At 38.0% G+C, this 19,906-nt stretch overlaps 1 long non-coding RNA gene across 1 annotated transcript; it reads right to left on the bottom strand.

The window, feature by feature from the left end:
- Nucleotides 1-6,898: 6,898 nt before the first annotated feature.
- LOC148183675 (uncharacterized) lies at nt 6,899-17,943 on the bottom strand. Its single transcript, XR_015773385.1, has 3 exons — nt 17,853-17,943; nt 10,617-10,689; nt 6,899-7,667 (listed from the first exon to the last, which is right to left on the bottom strand). It is a non-coding gene; the product is annotated as an uncharacterized LOC148183675 (long non-coding RNA).
- Nucleotides 17,944-19,906: the final 1,963 nt, after the last annotated feature.

Below are 19,906 nucleotides of genomic sequence, written 5' to 3'. Positions count from 1 at the left end.
TGAGATTATGAGCTACCAAAACATCATTATAAACTTTAAGGTAAGGAGAATGAGGCCAGCTTTATATTTCTGACTTGATGAAGGTGTTGATAGCTTGTAGTGAGTGGAAATTCTTGTAAAAAATGAGGTTGGAAAATGTTCTTTTTCCTGAACTGTTAAAATGATAAATACTAAATAAACAGCTGCAAGTGAAATGATTCCCTGTTGACCAACAACTACTTTTCTAAACACCTAAGGAAGTATTAATAAATACAGCCAAGTTTAGGTCTGATATCCAAAGTAAATAAGGTCCACACAAAGTACTGGTCACTTCATAGTTTTTCCAGTGTATTATTTTAAATTGCAAGCAGGAAGACCTCTAAGTCCACAGCTCCCAATCCCAAGAAAAGATTTGCCTGGATATTTTAACTGGACATTACCGAAACCCTGAAAACTACTATAAATAGGACAAAATCAGCAAAATACTTAGCCAAGAAGGAAATATATATGCACAAGGAGATATGCTCCATTTTTATATCTCACAGAGAGAAGAATAAACTCCCATCTTATATTATCTTTCCATAGCAGTCCAAACATGTTGGGAGCTGAGTTATGAACTAATACAGATGTCAAATACTGTGAAGAGTGGTTGAGGAAAAATGAAATGTAGATGCATTTGGCCAATTTAAAATGTACAAGCTAGAAGTGCAAGTCATTTAAATATATACAGCCCCTCTCTTATCTTGAATGTGATCATAAGTGTCGCCAGTGAGTAGACAAGAAACTGCTTGGCACTGTTTCTGTTAACTCCTTCGAAGAGCAAACATAGTTCACATTACAAAACCTGTGGGATTCTTTCCTTTATAGAATAATGTAAACAAACATTTTCTTATTTAATCTGTTTAATTAAGTGTTATTTACTACCAGTTTCTGAAGCACTTCAGATAATAAAACCTAAATCCTTGATCCTAGTGGGAATTTTAAGTGTAATTTTTTTTTTTTTTAAAGTACTGTTACCCATTAAATATTTTAACTATGGCTCTAGGAATTTTAAGAAAGTCTCATAATTTTTAATGTCTTGATCTCTAGGTCTTAAAAGGTAAGCAATTTTTTGACCTATGCTAACTGTTTCAGACTCTTTTAATGGAATATGTAATCAATACATTAATAACATTCCATTCATTAACACTGAATATACCAGAAGGTTAAAAGGGGCACAGGTTTTCCATGAAGCCTTTATAATTTTTCTGTTTCAAGATTTTCCTGAATCTGGGAGTGGGTAGATCCAGTCCTAGATCTACTACTCCAGTCTGGAGAATGATGCCAGGAAAGCATTTGTAACCGCTTAGATATCACACGGTATATACTTCTTCAATTCCTGTACATTGCCCTCAATCCCATATCAGAAATTCGTGCCATGTATTACAAGGGTCTCAGCCTGCAGGAGAGAGGCTGCAGATGGGGCATGAGAGTCTGGAAAGGCATCAGAAACATTTTCCAGAACCGGAAAGGGACTAGATTCTGGCTTAGGCATTTTTTGAAACCTTTTTATTTAAATACTGTACAGCATTTCTCTAAACATTACCTCATCCTTCTCTGAGCAGTTTCATTTTGAAGTTTATTTTCTTTTTTTTTTAGTGAAATGACTTTAACAATTTTAAATTAAGATGGAACAGGAAGGGGAAAAAAAGCTTTATTTCTTGCTCCTACTAAGATTATTTTATCCACTTCTAATTTTAGTTCTTTTCACGTTTTGTTTGTTAGGCATAACTGGGTCAACACTTACATTCTTTCAGGTTGAAAATCCTGTCTGAAGAAAAGAAGTTGCTTGTCACGAAGCAAAGCAAATGACTGTGAATAATTTATAAGAAAGTAAAAATATTCTGCTTTTGAGATTTTAACAGGAGAACAACCCTGAGTTATAAATTATTGTAATTACACTAGAATATGCTCTCCATCCTTTTATTCTTTTCCTCTGCTCACTGCCATAATACTTCTTGCTCAAATGGGTAACAGTCTCTTGAGCAGCACAGTCACGGGTCCCCCCAGGTTTGGGGACAGTGCCCTTCAGACCGTGAATTTATCAGTGCTCACAACCCTGCTCCACACTTATCGAGATACTTATTAGAACTCCTGCAGATTTCTCTCTTTATAGAGGATAAAATGCAAATATATATCAAAGTCCAGTGGGATGTGAGGTGAGAACCGTCACATAGCTGGGGGCTCCAGGAGCAAAACTGGTGCTCACAGGAGATTCTAAGAGCATTACTAAACCACATCACAGATCCACAACCCTACTGCTCAGGTGCAAAGCAACACTGAGAGACAGATAGGTAGTTAAATGCTTGGGGTTTGTTTAGTTCCAGCTCCTAAAGGCCACGGTGTTCAGATGTATCTGTTGTCATAACATAATTGTTATACTACAATGTACTTCTCTGTATAAAGATGGTAAAGTGAAGAAATACAGTATATTTAATGGAAAAGTAGAGATTACAGCAACTTGGTTTGCTGAGAAACCAGTTTCACTAATGCTCTTATTAAAATGTCTGAAATGAATGTGTCAATTCTCTGTGGCTCCAAGGGAAGAAGATGAATTACTTAATATCAAAGTCTGTCACTTCTGTAAATGTTTTTATACACCTTCTGCAATACAACGTCTCTAGTGTACTAATACTGGCATAAACTACTGTGATTTCCAGCATTTTCTTCTCCATAATACCCTTCTTATTAAGACTAACGTTTAGAAGGACAAGTGGGAGAACTAAAATGTTGCAATGGAAAAGTACATAAGAGCTTCCATAAAGAAGTTCATGTAACTGACTTCATTTGCCACTGAACTCTGTAAGTTCCTATGCCCTGTTGTGCTAAGCAATCTTCAGCAATCCTCACCCACTTCTTACACAAAGACCAGACTGGCAGGAGAGGGAAAGGACAGCCAGCCCACAGGTTCTTATGCACGTGCAAGATTTCAGCAATGCATTCCATAATTTCACACAAGGAACGGTCACATACACAAGGACTGTTGCTACCAATGTGCTCCCACAGGAGAGACTTGGTTATCAAGTCCTGTAGGAGGAGTTTGAAGTGTGTAATTCCTACGGCTCATCTTGCTTGCCACGTTGTGCATCAGCCACTGTTGGTGAACCTTGGGTGAAGCTGAACTTGTCTCTTCTTCAATCTTACACTTGGCTATGACATATACCAATGTGAAACCTCTGCCCAATATTCCCCTAAACCCCTCCATATAAAACTAAATTCCTGATTGACACACGTTTCTCCCCTCATTTATCACTCAGGGAAGATGTCAAAATTCTTTGAACAAAAGTTGGTGGGGAACTTGACATTCATTTTGAAGTGGAAGATCTATCTAAGGAATAGTGTAAGGGGGCCCAGGCTTGCTGGAAACAGCCCTGCTTTAGATTTGCATTTCTGGGACACTAACAATTTTAAATTTAAGTCCACAAATTTTAGACTTCAGGAAAGTCAAAATATCTGTGAACAAATTTGGAGCATCCCAACTGATTGGTCCCAGACACACTGAGTTCCAAGTGTGCATGGTATCTTCCATTTTCTTACACAATATTTATATCTGACCCTCTATTCCAGGACACTAATTAGATTTCTCTGAGCTTCCCAGTCATTAACAATCTCAGTAGAATTGCACCTCTCCATGTCAGAATTACACTTCCCACTCTACTTATTCTCTTCGCTACCTACAAGTTTGAACCAAAATATCCACACTTCTTGTATTTCATTTTTATCCATACATGAAAAAACATCAGTGCAAATGAGCAACTCAAATCTGTACATCCTGGCTGTGTATAAAAGAAGATGTGCTTTGATTCTTCGCCTCAGAAAAATATACTAAGCAGTAGAAAGTAAAGTTTATTAGTGACAGTTGTACTAAGTATTAAAAAAAAAAAAAGTCCCAAGCAGGCCACTACTGAATGGTATCCAATATATAACTGGTCTGCAGGATTTTCAGGAGAGTAATTTGCTGGCTATCCTCCAAGAAACTCTTGCCTAAGTTAAAAGCAGCCTTGAGTAAGTGCTGATCACCCTTCTTGTGATTTTTGAAACTCCCTTTGTGATTTTAATACCCAATTCCATTAACTTCAGCACTGGGCCTGCTGATCCTGTAGGTAGGCTAGAAAATCTTTAGCTGTATGCAGGTGCTTCAGAGATTATAATGCTAATCACTCACATTTAGCTGTTACTCTCAATATGAGAAGGAAAACAAAGCAGAAGAGACAGACAAGCTTGAATTAACAGACATTTCTATCCCATATGCTTTTTGCCTTTTTCTGAGCAAGAATAACTCAGTCTTTTCTCTGTCATTCTTATCTTAAAGTTTTGGAGCCCAAAGCACCACATATCATTGAGCAAAAGGTAGACTGAAGAACAAAAAACACTTTTGGGGAAGGAGGTTCTTTTGTTCCCTTCAGCCGGAAATTTTATTATAATATAAAAAAAAAATTACCAGTCTTATTCTGGAGGTTTTTCTAAGACCAGAATGTACTTCTGCAAGAAATATGTGAGATGTACTCATGTCACATGATCTCTGGATGTGATTCTAGTGATCTTTTGTTAGACAAATGTTCACCTGAACACTGATAGGTGTTGAACTCTACTCACAATGCAATGGCCTTTAGAAAAATTATAAACAAGCACTTGTATTTTCAACAGATTTTACTCCATGGAGATCAGCTGTTGTGCCCAGTTAATCTGTATTCTCCTCCTTACACATATATAGTAAAGAGAAATGGGGGATATTCTGTGATCGTAACTGTATTTTCACTTTTTTTGGTCCTGGTTTATCGATTTTTCAGTGTTTTTCTTTAAGCAATTATATTCACATCTTTTTGTGTTTGGAAATGTTTTTATATGGGAAGGTGGCTATTGCAGTGAACAGCTGAATTACATTGCAGAGACCACTGAGAACTGACAAATTACAACCAGGGCTCACTGAGAGACTAAGGGAAATCAGGACATCCTATATGTCAGACTAAGAATATCTTTATACAGTCAATAGAGAGTCATGAAAAGTTTGATTTTTTTCTAGGCTTTGAAGTGAAGAGAAATGAAAAAGCCAAAATTCCTTGATTTCATGAAGACTTTTCAATGCTGCTTATTTAAAAGAGATATTTAGGAGAATGTAAGACCTATACATGTTAGTGCTCTCCCATGAAAAGGAGACATCCCTGTGAAATGAAAATTAAGTCCAGAAAGCTTATGTTTGATGCAAGATATATTGGTACTGTAGCCAAATATTTCCCACAACCTCTTGCCTTTGTCAGAAAAGGTTCAAGAAATAGCTTGATGCTGTTTCTCTTCCTCCACACCCACTCCTCAGGAGCTGAGTTGCTACTTGCTTTTATACTGCTCATTTTAGGATGTTACTGCACTGGAATGACATCTACTTTTTTTTTTTTTTTTTTTAAATATTATTTTTAAATAATAGGACATTTACTTAACTGAAATAATGCATTGACTCATACTGTTTGGATTCCATTTTCTGTGAGCCTAGATTGACTCTCTGTAGCCTTGGAGCTGACATCATAAGGACTGGTGAGAAAAGTGGGTTGGCAACTGTGAGTCTGTGAACATCTCTAGTTAAAGTTCCTTTGTAAAAATACAAAGGACTGCACATGGGGTAAGGCAGCCAAGAACTGAAATATTTACCATGATAAATTACTTGCTTTATTATAGCCGTTTACTGAAGCAACTACCAAAAAAGCAATAATATAAAATAATTCATGCCTGTGGATCTTAGATTAATAGAATTGCTAACAATTCTCTTTTACTTCATCCTAAAAAAACTAATTATGGCACTTTTCTGCTACAGGCAAAAGAAACAGAAAATCTCTTCATATATTATGGATTGAAATAAAGGAGAGTTGAGGGAAGTTTCCCTTGACTTAATTTTTTCAAACTGTGTGTGGAAAACTACACAAGAAAATATATGAGCATGCACTTGCAGAAAACCCACTTTTGCCTTCTGTAATATCATTTAGAGAGCAAAGACTTACTTGTTTTTCTAAGACAGTGTGTCTCTTCATAGCCAGAGTAGAAGGGGAGATAGATGCTGGAGATGGCCCTGAGCAGAAATCTAAATTTAATCCTGTCAGTGTTGAAAAGTTGATTTGAACCCTGTTTCCCCAGTGAAGAAAAAATAACCCAATAAGAAATGGCTCCAGACCTCTTAGGATGAAAAGCGGTTACTGAGAAGACCTTAGAAGGGAGAAGAACTAATAACAGAAATAACAAGAACTGCAAGAATTAAAAAAAACAAACAACCCTCCAACAAACATTAATCAGCAGGAAAAGATACTTCTTAAAAGCTGGAAAATATAGGAGTAAACAGAGAATTGACAAAAGCAAAGATTAACTCATATAGCTAAAGAAGTTATGAAGATTGCCAAAGGATTTTCAACTGAACACACAAATAGAACAAGGAAAATAAAGGTGGTATCACAAGCATTTGAGAAAAAGAAAGAAGCATGGCCTAGACTCACGTAAATGCAAGTATGAAAACAGACAAAAGTAGGAAGTGGCATCAAAAGCTGTAATGCTTTTGTACAGAACTATCATGGCAGATCAGGTCACCAAGCTGCCTGGCAGAACTCATTTGCTTGACAAAGGAATTATAAAAGATTAGATGCTTGTGATTAAGGCATTTGAGGGTGGTGCCACATAAGAAATTAGTTCATCTGAGGAGGAGAGTACAACCAGTGATGGGACTGGTGGGGAGGGACCCTTGCAGCCACTGTGTTATGCAGAAAACAGAACTTCTGGACTGGACACTCCCTAGGGGCTTCTTTTCTCCAAGGACCAGTCTAGGAACAGATGCTGTTTCATATTTTCAGTAATGATTGTCATAGAAAAGAGAGAGGTATGTTAATGAAATTTAGTGATGACACTGAAGAGGGACAAATTGTATGTAGAGGGGATACTCCAAATATCATGGAAGAAATTCTTGTTGATAATGGAAAAAAGTGATAGTAACACTGAGAAATTCAATAGTAGAAAATTCAAAGGGAATGATAATTTTAATGAAGAACATTTCAACCAAGGGCATTGAAGTGGGAAAGGACAAGATACAGGAGGATCACAGGATAGTTATACATCCCTTGTAATTAATTTGTGAAAAAGGCAAATGCAGTCCTCATGTCCTAGGTGCAGTATTTCCAGAGATGAGTACATACACTGTTGAAAAATTGTGTAGCATATACAATGATAGTTCACTCAGAAAAGATATGTTAAAATATGTGACAGATGAGAATTACTGAAACTATGCTTATTTTGCCAAGGAAAAGAGAAAATGCACTTTTTTCAAACAGAACTTCAATAACAAGCAAATCTGGAAAAGCATACATCCCAGTTTCCATTGTTCTGTAGAGCTGACCTTATTGCACACTCTGCTGCCCCTTTGTTCAGGTCTTGGATGGTGACTGGCTGCAGCCTCTCACTTTGGGTATTATTGCATCCTTGTTGCAGAAGCCCCAGCATGCATTCCTCAGAAATGCAGAGCAGCAGGAGAGTCCAGCACATCTCTGCCTGGTGACTTTGCTGCACTTCCTCAAGTGAGGCCCTTGGGTAGACTCTGGTCTCACAGCTCACCTTGCCAGGGGCATCAGGCTCTGCAGTTCAGGGACTGCCTTCTGGCTGGATGGACCTGCACGTCCTGTCTGTGATGAGAGAATGAAAAGGGAGAACTCGTTTTCCCATCTGTAACACCGAGACGTGTTAATCACTCCATCCTGTAAGTGGCTCCTCATCAGTTCAGAGCTACAGTTCCCACAACAGCCAGATCCTTAACTTGGCTACCTGTTTCCACTGGCCAGGACAATAAACTGCTCAGTGCAGCAATAATCAGTGAAGTGTGAGATTTGCTGTGTGAAATCATCACATGCTGACCGTGTGCCTGCTCCTGGGTACCCACTGCTCACCTGCCAGTGAGCAGCTCTGTTGGCCAAACCAACAGATCTGCGGGCAGCAGCAGCGGTGGTTTTGCAGGGTGCAGAGTCAAGCTGACCTCCTTATCTGAAATCTGGTGTTGCTTGGGACTACTGGGATACAGATAATCCTCTGACTTAATTTAGAGCTGCTCAACAGGCAAGAATCTGTTTCAGCTCCATGAAAGAGAGAGTCCTTTCATAAAGATGGTACAACAATAAGAAGTGTAATAATTTTTGACTACTATTCCAGTTATGTTCACATGCTTGTCCAGCATGCCCACAGGTCATATAGCTCATGACTAAGTTCCTTTTCTTTCCTACATGATGAATCTGTAACCAGTGAATCTACATGCGGGCAATCCTACATGAGACAGAGCCAGCAGGATACAAAATGAGACAAAGAGGATTGCATCTGACAGAGCTGTTTAAATAAATTGTTAATTTTCTTAGAATACCAGGGGACCTGTCTGTAGCCCCAAGTCTCCATGGCTTGTAATCTTAGGAGCCATCTGTCTCCATGTATACTGGAGAAGGCTATGGACTTGGGAGGATGATGAAATATTGGGATGTAAATATTGAGGGGGTGGGAGATTATTCCAATATCTAATCTTGCATCTCACAAGATGATGGGTTCCCCAGCCTCCTAATGTGCTAAGAGAATACAGGGCACTCAAAATTTTCAAGGTCTGAACTCTGAAATGCACACACATTTATCAAATTTGATAAATGTTACTGTTAGTTGGGTGAATATGTCCGAGTTTTATTTTTCTTTTAAATAGATAATCTATTCACTAAAAAGAAAAATGTTATATGTTGTAAATAATAATAATCCAAAACAGAAAAAAAAGAAAAAGTCCAATTTATATACCTTTAAGACCTACTATAAACGCATGTTTTTATTCAGCTTTGCAAAGGATAAGAACTAGGTTAAAACTAACTAGTACTTGTTCATCTTTTCATAGGAGAGATGTGTCTTGGAGGAAAAGATAAGTTCTTAATGGTTTAGGGCATATATTAGATTTACTTTCTAAAATTAATAAACTGGATACGTAATGGTGTCCTGGTTTAGGGCAAATTTGTGAGGAAACTTCCAAATGGGGTCCCTCTAGAAAGCAAATTCAAGTCGCCCTTCCCCACTTTGGTTCAGGAGACATAAACCTCCTTTGAGAGAAGTGCAAAAACTCTTTATTTAACACACAAAGGGCTCAGAAACATGGAAAAATGAATAATACTAAACAATAAAACCTCTCGCTGTTCTGAAGAGATGGCAAATTCAGAAAGTCCTTTTCATGGGGTGTATATCTCGGCTTGCTCAGGCTCTTATCAGTCCCTCCAGCGCTGGAAAGTGCTGAGCCCCAGGCCCTGGTGGGCCACAGGTGAGAGCTCCTGGGGTTTGGCTGGGTTTTCTGTCCAGAGCAGGGACGATCAGTCCCAAGAAAAAGAAAAACCGCAGTCTGAGGAACCTCTCTGCCTCAGCAAGTGAAGAACTAACCAAAAGCAAAGGACAGATCTGTCCCACTGTCCGTGCTGCAGACAACACAGCCCATGAGAAGGAACGTGGGGGAGCAAGTGCAGATTCTGCAAACAAACTGCGGCTTCTTCCTCCCGCTTCACTCTCAGAACCAGTCTTAAAGGTGCAGAATTTAACAAACAGAACAGACTACTGGGAATACAAGCATCATAACGTCACCCTAGGACAAATGGGAAGTCTTCTTTTTAGTCTAAATTAAATATTCAAAATGAGGTCAGGTCTGTGGCCATAAAATGAATTTATTTATATATCCCTCTCTTGAATGATGTAACTTCTTTGAAAGACTAATAAATATCAACTCACAAACCCTTCAGTGCAATAATTCATCTCCTCCGTGGCTTTATATCTCGAGGGATACAGTATATTCTTGTGGTAGAAGATAAGAGCTTTAAGAGACCTGTGTTTAAATTCTAGTTTAAGAACTGAGAGGTTTTTAAAGAGTAAGAACCAAACTGTATCTTTACAACTATCCTTCAGTCACCTTTCTTTGAATTTCTCCACCGTAACAGTATTTATATGCCTGTGTAAAGCAATTTAAAAATCTTTGCCTGAACTGTATGCATATTTTTAACTGGAATCTATTATGTATTAATTATAATTTACAAAGAAACTATCACATACTTCAAGTTCTTACAGTTATTTTTAGATTCCTGCTGTGAAATGCAACTTCTGCATTTTAATAAATATTTAACTGAATGCCTTCTCTCTAACTGTAAAGATTATCTGTAAAGATAATACAGATTCACTGTAAAACTCAACACAAAATTTCTTCATTTGTTCTCCTTTAGACACCTAATTTAACAAAGCACCAAGCCTTCTCATAGAAAGTGAAAATAAGAAAGCACACCTTCTACCTTAGCCCAAATTGCCATCCATGAGCCCTATTTTACTGCCTTTGCACTTAACTGCCAATCCTTCTTTTTGATACACAAGAGATTAATACAACTTTTATAAACCAATTATCAACAAGGCTATAGGTGAAAGAAATGCCATGTATCAACATAACTGAACAATGTAAAAAGTTTTGTAAACCAGATAAGAAATATCAATTTTCCTCTTCTGATTATCCCCAGTGAAAGCACATTGCACTGATGGACTGTCATCATTATAATCTTCATATATATATATATATACACACTGATACTTACAGCATTTTCCAAACCTTTAAAGAGTTCTATCTCATGTATGGAAGGTTTTTCTTTCTGGAATTCCTAATCGTGCCTAAAAAAAAAAAATCCATCAAAGGAAGAAGTTAGAACAGTAGGTTTCTCAGCTGAACAGCATTAATGAATATTAACAAAGGTAAGTGTTTTGGTGTGATCCAAGAATATGTATGAACAAATGCAACCAAAAATTAGAGGTAGAATAATCTTTATAAAGGCACAGTGGAGTAATGTGAAAGTTTGCAATGCAATAAATCAGCCAGTAGCTAAAATAATTTTGCAGTTTTGATAATTTAGAAATAAGTTCTCTAAGGGGCATTAACAATGGATTTCAGACATTTGTTAGAGAATAAATTATGCTCTAATTGCTAAAATGGTTCCAATGAACTAGAAAGCACATGGCAGCACAGAGCAAATGATGTTACCAACCTTGTCAGGCTCCAAAACTGCAGTATCTGCATGTCAAATAACAGCACTCTCATTTAACCCTTTATTTGCATACTCTCTTTGGAAATAAAAAGAACTTGCCTTTATCTGACATGTATCTGTTGCAGTAGAGATGGACAAGACTTCTTCATCCAACAAATAGCAACATTTATTGTTCACAGCTCATATTTATATAATTTCTAAAAGCATCGTGTTTAATTCTAATTGGTTAGTAACTTTTTGCTACTTTGTTCACTGGTAGTAGTTGCTTGTGTACGTGCTTGCTAAAGGCTTTCTTCCTTAAAGAAGTTTACATTCTTTTCTCATGGCTACAAGCTGATTCTCACAGGTACAGGTTTCTTTTCTCATGGGTTCTCACGGGTACAGGCTGATCAAGTCAAAGTCACCTGTGTCTGTGAGGCCTTCAGGCCAGCTGTTAGCCATCACAGTGTCTATTTTTAGTGTCATTAGACTATCTTTTTAAAAACAATGAGTGTGCAACAGAGAATACAGATTCCTTTCTTTTTACAAATGCTGGAACATTGTATAATCTCTTTCTTCTAAATAAAACCAAAAAACAAATTCAATCCAAATACCCAGTACACAAAATAAAAGTCCAATTAAAAAAAAAAATCTAAATTTAAAAATTATATTTTGAGAAGAGGCTTTTGAACCATCAGTACTTCAATCTTGCTACTTGAGAGCTATAGACACCTCTTGGACACAAATCTTCATCCACACTATTTTACTGTAGAAAGAAAATTGCTCTTTAAAAGAACCCCAGAGTACAGACAAAAGAGGTGGGAGGAACATATTTATATTCACCTCATCTGTAGGTATTCAGGCTAAATAAAAAAATAGTGAATCATTATCTTGTTTGTTTGGTTTGTTTTTGGCATTTTCAGTAGTTGTTTCAGTAGGAGGCTGGCGGGACTTGAGACCAAAATTTTGGCGTATAACTCTAAAAAAATTCCTCCTAGAATTAGGGGGAACTCATGAGACAGAGATGCAAATTTCTTTTAATGACTTTGGGTCTCTTCTAATGGGAAAACATAAAATGCATAATATATTATGAACTGATATTTATATATCATAGAAGCATTTTTCTTAACCAGGCATAAAATTGTGGTTATGTGTTATACCATTATCCTTTATACCTTTTTATGTTGGGATTTTTATGCAGAATAAACCAAATATCAGGAGATTTATTGGCTTACCTTTCTCTTTACTGTCTTTTGTTTAGGCGGTTCAGTTACTCAAATTATTGACCTTATTTTTACACTGTGATTGACACAATTGTGGCTTTTCCATTCTCTTTATTTTTTTCTTGCCTTGTATTTCAGAGCAGACATGCTGTAAGGGCTACACATTAGCAAATGCTTTCAATTAAAGCTTTTAGTAAATTAACCTTTCGAGAGCTGAAGACAAATGTGCTCTCAGCCTGGGACTGTTTCTCACCAAGGCCCTGCCCAGGACTGGCAGACAGAAGCAGAACTCCTGGCCAAGGCACGCTCAGCTGCAGTGGCAGCTGGGGTCAGCCCAGGGCACCTCACGCTAGGCTACCTAAATTGCCATTCTTGTGTTCTTAGGAACAACTTGCATAAAAGCTTCTGGACCAAGACATCAGTGATTTAAATGGTGGCATAAGAGGGCAAGCAGAATAATCAACATTTGTCTGCCAAGTTCCAAGTGCAGAATTCTGTTGGGATAAGAGTGGAATGAGTGAAAAAAGACATGATGCTTTACCCTTATATTTGTCCTTTGGTCATGAAATGAATGCAGCACAATTTATTTTTCAAATTATGAGCCTATTTCATGGAAGCAAACAATAAGGAAAACTGTTTTGAGACTTTATTTATTTTCATCAAATATGAACATTTTACTACACAAAATGCTTCAGGTAGGATTTCACTTAAGACATTGGAACTGAGGCTCTGCATTTCCTTATGCAGAGGATTTGGGTAAAATATCTTACCTCCAACCTACAGCAAGGCTTTGGTTGTTTCCTGAACCACCTTTGTGTCCTTTCCTGAACAACCTTTGTGTCCTTTCCCTCAGAAACACTGTTCAGAAAACCTCTGCAAATTTCTTGGGGAATTAATAAACACTTTGCCATGTGGATTTCAAATGTATTTATTTGTAAATTCCCCGGAAGCCTCCTTGTTCAGCAAGTGCTCAGCTCAGGAAGAACATGTTATCCACACTCAGGATTTTGCACTCAGAGCTGATTGCTGTACATCACTGCACCCTGCCAGCGAAGGGGGCAGCCACATAGGACCTGTATTAACAAGAGTGAAGTCAGAAGACGAAAGAAAGTGATTATCCCCCTCCCCCTGGCACTTGAGAAGCAATATCTGGTGAATGGCATCCAGAGGTGGTTTACCCAGTAAAAGAGATTGACATGCCAGTGAGAGTGCAGTGGAGAGATGGTGAGGGGCTGAAAGACGTGATGAAGCAGGAGAGGGTGAAAATTTGGTTTGTTCAGCTCGAAGAAGAGAAGGCCCTGGGAGGACCTACCATTGTCTGCAGCTCCCCAGGGGAGGGTGCAGAAAAGATGGAACCAGACCTGTCCTCACAGGAGCTGGATGACAGAACAACCAGCAGTGGACACAACTGACAGCAGATGGATCCTCATCAGGTACTAGGAAAATAAAATCTTTACCATGACAGATGCCAAACGTTAGAAGGGACTGCCTGAGGAATCTCCATGCTTGGGGACAGGCAGAACTGGCAGGCGTGTAGAACCTGGCCTGGGAAGGGTCTGCTCTGAGCTAGGGGGACTGGAATATAAACTCAAAAAAATAGATGTAATTAGATTCTGAAGTGGGCAGTAAGACAAGTTCTGCTTAAAGGTCTCAATAAGGCACAGTCATGTGAAAACAGAGGACAAGGTGCTGGACGGAAAAAAAATCCCTAAGAATCCCTCAAATTCATATTATTCAGAAGTTTTCTTGTGTTTTGCTGTCTTTTATTAACTTCAGCTGGTTCATTTGAGAATATTTAAGATTATTTTGTGCTTATAAATGACAGCAGCATGTAGACTAAAATGTACCATATATATCAAGGACTTCTTATAAAATGTAAGCACATCAGCATAGTATTCAGTACATGAAGAATAAAATGATGGACCTACAAGCCCTGGTTTTAAGTCTAAGCTCTGTGGATCCATCCAACAATGCAAAAGCAAAAAATTGCACACATAGGTCTGGCAACTGTCTTAGGGAGTGACAATTCTGAGAGCTGTAGGTGCCTGCACATCAGGATTATTACCTATATCTATTTTAAGTCTTGTAGATACTTTGATTTGCGTTGGGGAAAACACACCGAGAATGTCTCAAAAATTGTTATGACAGATAAGATGCTCTTGTAATCATCAACCATTTTATCAAATGATAAAAGGAACAGATTCCCAATTTCTCTTGCTATAGAAAGCACTATAAAAATCTTAATTTTTTGTTCATAGAAGACTGAAATCAATGCAAGCAATGACACTTTCTTATGCAACCTCCTGTCTGTTTCTTTTTAAAATAAATTATCTCTGCATTGCTCCAAGCTGCCATGTCTCTACCTCTGTCAGGAGAGAGTCCATCTCTAACAACAGATTGTCAATATCTTGACAGTGATATTGGTCCCACTTGAAAACCTAGGAAGTGTGGCTGTAATATTTTCATAACACCACTGAAAAGTGCTGGTTTACAGCAGTTGATAGAATTTGTCTCTCGTTTTTTTGGTATGAAGAGGTTGTCTCTGAGTTATATTTCTTATTTTTTGGTAAAGACTTATGTAACACACAAAAAAACAGAACCAAAACTTCCCAAGCTGCCGGTTGTTACACCACTTGCCACCACAACAAACAGCCTGACCCTGTTGTCTTTGTTGTACCTACTCTTCAAGTAGGGTTTGGCTGCTCTGAGCTTGGCCTGAGCCTTTTTTTCAGCTGAGTACACTGGCCTTTCCTACCACATACCAAACTGCAGCTCCTGAGGTAAGGTAAGTGAAACAGAGTAACACTTTCTATTTCAAATTTAATAGCTGAATCATCCTTTTTGGCGTTCTTTTAAGTTATAGTCCTGAACAACAATCAGTGTAACCCACGACCCAGAGCCTACTTGTAACAGTAGTCTTGCTAATGGCTGATTTTAAACGTAACATTCCTGTTTCTAGTGCACAAGAAGCTCAGTTTAACTTATTATGCTGTCAGTAGCTAACAGAGCTCCTTGCCATAGGCAATAAACGCTATTCTGTTGTAATTCTATCCATAAAAATGCTACATCTCTGAAATACCATCATCAGTAGTTGACAATCCGCCATCTTTCTCTTTGAAGCATTATTTCTCTACCACGTTACAGGATGACATGATAGCAAATGTGTGGTTCTAAGAATCCATGAGTACATTAAAATAAATCTTACCTTACATCAATGTGAATACAAAGCTCTTTTAGTGTATCTTGCTATATTTTCTGTGTTTTTTTTTTTTTTGATATTACAAATTAAACTGGATCAGGCTGGATTAGTACATTCAGAGATTACCAGCAACTACATTCTTCATGCACTGGTACAAAAGATGACAAGCTATTGGAGCACTTACTCCTATATGAATATCCCAAAATCATCCCAAGAGAGGATGTGATATAACATGCTCCTATAACAAACTGCCACCTTTAGGAAGAACATAAAACAAATGCCCAGCTAAGATCTGATTGCAAGTACCACGACGTTGGTAGCTTTCCAACTAGAAGATTGCTATTTTTAACACAAAAAGTAAAGCAAATAAAATGTGAAGATGCAGTATGGCTCTGTTCTGAAACAAAGTTTCTCACAGCTTTTGTTCTCAGGGTGCAGCACTGCAGGAGTTACTAACAAGATGCTTTCCTGTCTGTTGAAGCCTGCTAAACTGGATATGGGAGGGAAGGGTCTTTTCTACAAGGCAAGACCCCCTACAAAAAGGGTCATCCATTTGTGTGCCATTTTTTACTTTCATACTTTTTCTATCCCATCTGAATTCTAAGAAAATCTCTGCAGGTATTAAAACAAAATCTGAGTCGCTGCTCTAGATATTGAAACTAACTGATTGTTACAAACTGCTTAAAAACGTCTTCTACATTTAAATTAAAGGCTTATTTAAGAGCAGGACCTTCCAAACTGTGTCTGTTGTCCACAAGGGCTTCAAGACAGGCCTGAGTAAGTGTGGGTAATTACAAGTATTCTATAATAGCAGCTGCCTTAAGACTCCCCTCATGCTTGGCCAAGACTTTAGAGAGACTTCCAGGTCAAAGCAGGCAGCACATGAATTCCTTGGCCAGCAAGGCTGAGCAGGGCAGAAGGACGGGCTGTCCTCATGTGCAGGGTGCTACTGCAGGGCAGGGTGTCTGTCACAGGGTGCTCCCTGCTGCACTTCACCTCCTCAGCACTGGGTTGTCACAACTTCCTCCTCATTACAAAGGCTCTGCCCTGTTCCTGTGAACAAGGACAGAACTAAAAAAGTAAAAAGAGACATCAACCTGTACAATGCCAAAGTGCTGGTTTCTATTAGTGTAACAAAATCAATCACAGTGAAAAAGTTTGAGAAACTTTTATATGCAATGCTCAATAAACCCAAAAATTTTGACAGGCCCTTGGCAAATAAAAATGCTAACACTATGCATTCGCTCTAATGATGTAAGAGATGGATTTTTCTGTTTAGTTTTCATCACGTTACAGACATACTGCTTGTATATTGCTTCTTTGGCATATCTTTACAAGAGAAAGAAGGTGCTGCCCTTACAGGGGAGGCATCTTTTTATGACACTGTGCCCATGGGCAATCACTGCTCTCCCTGGGTCATCTTTGCTCATGATCTTTTGTGATAGTCATAGGATTTCTTTCCAAAAAAGAAGCTGTAAAAATCAGAAAAATGGAATCATCTCAAATTCAAAAGCAGCTGACTGAAACCCAACAGTAGAAAACAGACACAGAGGACAAGGCAGATCAGAGCATGGTGGCAAGTACTGTGTTTTCTTTGTAAATCAGACAAAACACATGTTTATTAAAAAAATAAAAAAGAGAGAGAGGCTCCATAATATTAATTTACTATACTAATTCAAACTGAGCAGTCATTTACTTGTTCTGCTGCCTCACTGAGAAGCACTCTAGCCCTCAAGCCAATACTTGGTCTTTAGTCTATCTTTTGGGATTGAAATATACTATAGCAAAAGATTGTTTTCCAAATTCTTAGCTTCAAGTTGTTTCTTCCTATTGATATGATAACTCTTCAGTCTTCCTTTTGCTTCATTTTAAGGTTTTTTTCACTTCCAGTACCAATTTATTTCTAAGTTTCAAAATTCATGTTAGTAGAGTTTTTAAGAAGTGGCAATTTAAATATCATCTATGTTAATCCTAACAAACTGCATTCAGATAATATTAATGGGCTGATTTACAAGTAACAAAGGAAGGATGGGACTATTCTTAATTTATCCTGCTGTGTTCAGATATTACCACACATATGGCAGAGAAGATTACTAGCAGTTCTGAGACCCCTGTGAATCTTCAGGCATAACAAAGCAGATTAATGACAGAGTAATAAGGTCAGCTCAGGTATAACACAGCCTTTTCTCCTGGATTAGTTAGTTCAAAGCTAAATTTGGCCTAACTTAACACAAAATTTCCTGTTAGTTGTTGATTTGCTTAAATACTTGAGAGCAGAATAGTAGTGAATTCTGTGTCTGAAAGAGATGAAGGATCTACAACCCAGGGGATTAAATCTCTCATTTAGTCTCTTGCTAGTTAAAGTTCTAGACAACAAAATCTAGCACTTGCCTTCACACAACTGGTGAGATGAAAAGGACTTGCTCTCCAGATTTAAAGGCAGCACTTGTGAAGCGTAATGAAACAGAGAGATAGCACAGACTGTATTTCTGGTGAATTTTGGGCCATTTGGGAAGAATTAAACCAATCACATGTGCAGCTGAAAATAATTAGTCTAGCTGCTTAAACAGACAAGCTGCCTATTGTCATTGTGAGAAAGAAATGAAGACAGTAAACAGTAGGTGAAAAGAAGTTAATAGTGTATCTGATAACACATCTCTGTCCCAAATGAATTCACTGTTAAAGAAGATAGTTATTACCTATAAAATTTAAGGCTATAAATAAAATCTAAATAGTCCTTGGGAAAAGCTAATATATTGCTAAGATTTCCTATACAAGTTCAGGTTGTTTTCTGACAGATTAATTACCTCATAATAAAACCATAAAAACTTTTAATTAAATGTGAACTAAAAAGCAATGTACTCCCATGTAATGGAAACATCAGCAGTGATAAATGTTGTGCAGCTGTAGTGAATATTTTGCTATACCTGTGTTTATTGGAAGGCAAAGAGAAACAGGTGTGGTCCATGGGGTAAGCAAGGGATTTAAGGTGAGGGATCAGGTTTCTAGGTCAGGGATAATTCTTAACATTTAATTTCTTTGTTTATGGTTGGACTGATTTATAAGGCTATATAACAAAAGTAAGACTCCCTTCATGGCAATGTGCAAGGCTGAATTCCCCATACTTCTGAGTTAGAAAATGCTCTGAAAACAGACCGTCTTAGTTTACATAAAATCCTTTGTTATCTGGCTTGCAAACTGAGTTCTGTGCCCAGTTTTCTACAGGATCAGGTAAAAGACAACAGAAAATGAGCTCTGAAGTTGAAGGACAGATCCTTAATTTTCCTGTTTGCACCCACTTCAGCCTTTACTCCCTCTTTTCTCTTGAGACTGACAGATAGTTTTCTGACCATAGGATAGAGGCAGCTGGCTTGGGGTAGGGCACCCGCCTTTCCATTGAGTGATCCATATGAAAACCCAGACAAGGATGCCCTGATAGCACCATGGCCTCTACTGGTTATTAATCACAGGTGATGTGCTTTTGATTTCTGCATGTTCTGGCCAAGCTCTGTGTGATCAGGCAGGACGGCAAACCAAAGCTCTGACAGGGTGTGCCCAGTTGTTCCCATATGTGCCCATTTCATTCATGTTTGCTCTTGCTAGGAAAGCAACTACCCATTACCATGCAGGAACTGAGGCACCCTAATGCTAAAGCCAAGTACAGTTGAGATGGATAAGGGGATAGGGAGTGGAAAGCCATGGTAAAGCATCAGGGAGCTCATATGGGCATCATCTGGGGAATGCTGACTGCCTCAGTCTATTGCCTCTGGTCAGGAAACCTGCAAGAGCACAGAGACTTCCTGCAGGACTCTGGATGAAGGACGGATCCTTGTCAAAAACAGAAACTTCTTAAACCGGTTGATGAACACTAATACAGAAATCAAAATAAATTGTAACAGCCACACTGGAAACTTTTCACCACTCTGTTGTCACACACATATGAAGGAGTTAGAGGGCTGCCTAGAGATTTAAAAAGAGCATCATATTGGAGTGACTTCTGCTCCTGCCACTCCAGCTGGAATGTCTAATACCTTTCTGTCACCATAACTTCTGCAGCCTCAAGAAAACAGTCAAGAAGCATTAATGTCTCTAACCAAAGCCTTGAAAATATGTCATAATATTTTTAACACAAGAACCTTTTAGGAAAAAAAATATTGCTTAGGTCATTTAGGACACTATTAGTAATCTTTACCACAATTTTATCTTTTACAATTCATTCAGACTTGGACAAAATTGTTAGATAAATGAATTATTCATTTTAAAAAGCAGAAGATTTAATCATTCCAATGCAAACAGCACATTATCTTCAGATTTCTTAGACAAATTTCCTGTACTTTCTGTCTTAAATCTCCCAGGCCACTTGAACTTTTACTACAGTTGACTCCTTAGCCAAAGATGGTACCTTTGAAGGAAGGAACCTTTCATACTGAGAGGACAGACAGTGA

This window comes from Pseudopodoces humilis, chromosome 10 (assembly GCF_049639895.1).
Source record: "Pseudopodoces humilis isolate 2021_Gansu_Grassland_sample_001 chromosome 10, ASM4963989v1, whole genome shotgun sequence".
Classification (NCBI taxonomy): Eukaryota; Metazoa; Chordata; class Aves; order Passeriformes; family Paridae; genus Pseudopodoces; species Pseudopodoces humilis.
This window is presented reverse-complemented; position numbering and strand designations above follow the sequence as displayed.